This window comes from Pteropus medius, unplaced genomic scaffold (assembly GCF_902729225.1).
Source record: "Pteropus medius unplaced genomic scaffold, Ma_sr-lr_union100, whole genome shotgun sequence".
NCBI classification, from domain to species: Eukaryota; Metazoa; Chordata; class Mammalia; order Chiroptera; family Pteropodidae; genus Pteropus; species Pteropus medius.
This window is the reverse complement of record NW_024350927.1, coordinates 2,711,976-2,717,664: the sequence shown is the minus strand read 5'-3', so window position 1 is coordinate 2,717,664 and position 5,689 is coordinate 2,711,976.

The window sequence follows — 5,689 nt, the reverse complement described above, 5'->3', positions numbered from 1 at the left end:
TTTTGAATTTTGAAAGCTTGGGAGATCAAAGGGAACAGAATGGACTGGTGTGTAGACAACAGCATAGATCAGGGTGGGGGCGGGGACAAGGATGCAGATGCTGGGCTAGCAAGGCTTCCTGCCTCTTAAGACAAAAGAGAGTTCCCCAGACGAGGAGGAAGGAGAGTCTGAGAGGAAGCGAGGGAGACGGAGAACAGGGCTGTGTCCATTGTGTCTTCTTCCTGTGTGGAGCCAGGCAGAGCAGCAAGACCTTGGACTGAATGACCATTTGATTGTCTAGACAGATGCGTTTCTGGGGTCACCAAGGAGCAGGAGAAAAATAGTCTCTGGGGACCCCAAAGTGACAGAGAAGTAAGAAAAGAGCGAAGGTCGCCACATCAAGTGTCTACGTGGGCCAGGCAGAGTTTGGAAATGAGTGAATCCAGGCCGGACGGACCACAGGGGATAGTGGGGATGGTGGCACACCCACAAGGGGGACAGCCACTACCCAGTCGGGTCCAGAGAATCGCTGCCCCATTGGGACGTGTGCCCAGGGCGATCTAGATTCTTATGTGAAAATTCCCATTTCGAATATTGCCAACTAATTTTTTAAAAATACTATATAGGCCAAATAAAACACATCTGTGGATTACATGAGACTCACAGGATGCCAGGTGGTGGCCTGTCATCCTGCCAGGTGTCCCTTGGGCTCAGCATGGTGTGGGAGTTGGGGTGAGGGGCAGGCAGCATGGATTCGCAGGTACCAACAACCAGCAGCCAGTCTGGGAACGTGGATGGATGGCATCTGTACTAGACGTGCCCTTGGGGGCCTGTGGCAGGACGTGGGCTTCAGAATTTAGACGTAACTCCAGCAAAAGAGGGAGGGGAATGTTTCAGCCGCCTGCCAGAGTGGAGGCTCAGAGGATAAATGAGGATAAAATCGTGAAAAAACAGTTACACTTCCTGCCAGCTCGAGTCTGTGCTCTGAATCTCTCACCAAATCAGGTAATTTGGGAAATTTAGCTATTTCTACTATGCGTATGTTTCTGAGACTCCTTTTTCCCCTTATCTCCTTATATATTTATTTATTTATTTTATGTGTTATTTGGGTTAAAGTCTTTATTTTGAAATAATAATAGATTCACAGGAAATTGAAAAAAAAAATTCACGGAGGCGTCTTGTGTGTCCTTCACCCAATGGTAATATCTTGCATAACTATCGTACAATATCACAGCCAGGAAATTGACATTGATACGATCCACAGAGCTTATTCAGATCTCACGTTTCTCATGTATTCATGTGTGGAGGCGTGTGTCTGTAACCGGCACCTCATTCAAGACCCAGAACTGTTCTATCCCACAGGCTCCTTCACCCAACTCCACTGCAGACACACCCATGCGCTCACCACCTGGTAATATGCTTCATCTCTGTAATTTGGTTATTTCAGGAATGTTATGTAAATGGAATCATACAGCATGTAACCTTTTGAGACTGGCTCTTCTTACTCAGCATGATTCCCTCGAGGTCCCTCCGGATTGGTGCATACATCCGTAATTTGTTCCTTTCCACTGCTGTGTAATATTCCACGGTGTGGCTGGACCACCGTCTAATCAGTCACCTCCTGAAGGATGTTTCAGTTGTTTCTAGGATTTGACTATTATGAATCCTTGTGTGTTTATAAAGTTAATTTAGAAAATGTCCGCCAGTGGCAGCTGTGTTCTGAGTCTGAATGGCGTCCATCGGTCACGGAAATTTGCACTGACGTTTTCATTTGAACCCCGCAGAAGCTGTGGGAGGGGCAGAGGTTCAGCCGGTCGGTCGACACATTTTTATTGAGCACTTACTCTGTGCCACACCCTAGTCTAGGTGCTAGGGAAAGAGCAGTGAACAAAACAAACTAAAATCCCTCTCCTTATTTATCCCCGATACATATGTGGGGAAACTGAGGCTCAGAGAAGCTCTATGACTTGCTTAAGCTCACAGAGAGGAAGCCACAGAACTGGAACTTGAACCTGGATCCTCTGTCATCTAGGCCACTGCTTTTCTGATTATATTTTGCTGTCTAACCTCATTGGCATGAACTTCAGAGCAAAAAAGCACATGCTGGGGATCCTGGGGACACTGGACTGTTTACAAGTTCTTTTCCCCCACCCCCGAGGGACATTGGACAATGTCTGGAGTCATTTTTGGTGGTCACAACTCGAGAGGGGGTTGCTACTGGCATCTAGTAGGTAGAAGTTCAGGGAAGCTGCTAAACATCCTACAGTGCACAGGACAGTTCCCACAACAAAGAATTATCCCTCCCAAACGTCAATAGCGCCAAGGGTGCAAACCTCTGGTCTAAAGAACCGTAAAAGTCATGGACAAAGACAATAACTACCCAGACAACATAGTGTAACCTTGAACTTCCACCGCAATAGACACAATTATTATCATGACAGGTAGAGTTAGAGCAGGTGTGTTGTCGGTTGGGGGCTGATGGAGGGTCACTATGAAGCAGGTACGAGGAACCAACGCCTCCACTATATCAATCCTGGGAGGCTTTTCTGCAGGAGGCGAGGGTGCAGGAATAGGTCGAATGGTAGGAGACAGAGACCGCTGGGCTGCCTAACAGGGGACACAGAAAGTGCGTGGGTATCGTACCTGTGTTCCATGCCCTCCTCACCTGTGTCTCCTGAAGGACTGTGTTAGCCTCCTTCCTTCACGCAGAAGCGTGCAAGTGAGCAGAGCTGCACGTGCAAGGCCTTCTGAGGAACAGCCTGGAAGTGACTAGGGCATCAGTCTGTACCATAAAGTATGCAAGAAACATAACTTCAGTTTATTATTAAACTAGGTTTAATTTCTGTTTCAAGTCTCCATTCTGCTGGGTGGAAGAAACTTTATCATAATTACTCAGTCTCCCTACCTTTTGTTCTGGGTTGTGTCTATATTTATTTTTTGGTGGGAGAAACTCAGCAAGTGCCCAGACCTGGGCAGAGGGCAGCAGCCATCTGGTCTTCTCTGGCACCCGCTGAGACGGCCTCATTTCTGTCTTCTAGATGGCACGTGTGCCCTCCTAGGCCTCCTGGAAGCCCTCCCTAAGCCCAGCTCCTTTCCCTTTCTTCTCTCGTTCCTCTCTGTCTTCTGCCCTCCTCTTGGGCACATGGGAGACATTCCAGGGCCTGGCAAACCTCCGCAAGCCTGCCCCAGTCCCTCCGCTGACCGCAAGTGACCATCCATTCCTGTGCCACACCAGGCAAGGAACAGACATTCTCGTGGGTTCACTTCCAAGCCATGTTCACAAAGCCAGCAAAGGGCCACTGCTCTGACCACCACTCACGTCTCTGGAGCCCACGTCACCATAGCCCTTCCACTCTCCTCTGCCCTCTGCCTGGTCCCCCAGTCCAGGGACACTTGACTTGATCTGGATCGGAGAAAACAACTCCTAAATCTTGCTCAGTCTCCAAATGTATTTTTAATGACACAAACTTTATGCCCAGAAGCCTCCAGGGCTTCCGTGTTTGAAACTCAAAGCCCAAGTTCTTGCAACTCCAATGTCTCGGTTCTTGAAACTCAAAAATGTTACCTCTGCTTTTCCATTGAATTAGGCTTCCCCCAAGGTAAGAAGAGCCACTGTCTTAAAGAGCAAAAGCGGAGAACAAATTTTATCATTATCATTAACCATTAGCTCACTCCAGCAGCACGTGTGAATGGGCAGCAAGGACCTCAGCAGATGTGGAAGACACTGTCAAGCTCCTCCTTCGGCGTCCTTCTCAGCCAGGGGAAGCTGAATGTCTGTCCCCAGGGTCATCTCCTATCCTTCAAACCTGGATCAAGTGCTTCCTAAGAGTTTTGCAAACACCACTAACATGAGATCCAGGGTCGAGAAGTGTGTGGGAGCCCAGACTCCAGGCAGCCTGGGTTAATAGCCAGACCTCAGCACTGACCAGCTGAGAGAGCTTGATCAAGTCACCTAACCTCTCTGTGTCTGTTTCCTCATCTGTAAAGTGGGGAAATCTAGTAGCTTCTTCATGTGGTTATGAGGATGATGAAATGAGACAGTCTTTGTAAAGCGTTAGAATAGTGTAGTCAGCACTATATAAATGTTGGCTGCTAATGATGTCATTCACTTATCCTAGAAGCGAATGGCTTATCCTGGAATCGAAGGCCCCCAGGGGTTTACACTTGCTGCTGCTGGTTCCAGTGCAGTTAGTTAACTGGGCGAGGATAGGGACATCTGTCCTACCAGCCTCCACTATGGCAACAACTTGCAAAACTTCGAAGAGGTTCTGAGTTCACGTTTGCAGAAAATAAAACTCATTGGACTAACCATAACAAAAAAAAAAAAAAAAAAAAAAAATAGAAAGAAAGAAAGAAAAAAGAAAGAAACTCATTGCAAAAAAGCAGGAACACTGCTTAGCACTGAGAACTGGGAGGCTGACAGCAATCCAGGCAGCTTCTCTCTCCTGCAGCAGGTTTTCCTGCTTCAGGGAGCACCCGCCCCATGTGGTGGCCTCCGTACACTTGAGGGTGCCCGCTCTAGGTGCCTGCTCAGGGCTACCAACAGCCATCAGCCTCTTCTTCCTGTTGGCAGAGCCTCCATTTGCTTCAGGTGTCTGCGCTGACCCCAGGTGACTCCAGGTGCATCCTGAGCGTCTACAGTCTCAAGGGTCCTTGCCAGTGATAGGTTTGGGAATGGTCATGTGACTTAGTTCCGGCAAGGAACTCTCTCGAGGAAGTTTCCTGGGAGCTTCTGGGAAAGGTTTCATCATTGATGAAAAGGGAACCACAGGAAGAGAGAGTGACGGAGCACGGCACCTGAGGGAGGGATGAATAAGGAGGCTGAGCAAATCAGAAGGGTCCGCCCAATGATGAAGTCCTTGTGTGTCCTCATCAGGGAGTCTGGACTTGATGCTGCGGGCAGTGAGGAACCATTGCTCAGAGCTGTTCCACCTGGCTGACTGTGCAACATGGAAGAATGGACTCAAGGGGGAAAACCTAGGAGCAGGCACCAGTTAGGAAGGGACCAGATGAACTGTACTGAGTATGAGTATGAGACCAGAGTATGGGACACAAAGGAATATGGGGCGATAAGGAAAACTGCTGGCTGCCTGTGCACAGGGGTCTCAAGAACTTATACCCCAATGCCATGAAGTCCTCATTAGCTCCATTCTGGGCTGTCTAATCTGTCTACACAGGCCCAGCTACGCAGGTAATTCAGGTGGAGATATATTTCTTGAACGAAAATTTTTCAGGAAATGGGATGAAAATTATTTCATTTAAACTAATGAATGGTCCAACTATCCAATGTCGCTTTGCACTATATGAGCACAGTTTCTCTGCCACACAGACCTGATTCAGCCTCCAGAGAGGTTGGGCCAATATGTCACAGGTGTGATACCTGCACGTAAGACGCATCCCTTCCCGGTGACTAATGCGAACGGCTCCAGATGAAGGCCAGGTTACAAGTACACATACACATGTGAGCGACTGCTGACTTTGGCAAGAGTCACACAGCAGAGACACTGATTGCTCAGCAGCTCCGGGGTTTAGAAATGAGCCTGCATAACGAGTAAATGGGAAGAGAGGGTCACCTGCTCAGAATGGAGCAAAGGAGAAGAGTGGCAGGTGAGGGGAGACCACAATAAGAAAAGGGAGACCCTTTTTCTTTTTCTTAATTTTTATTATGAATTTAACACGTTCTTATCGAAAAAACTTACCTCCCCCATCA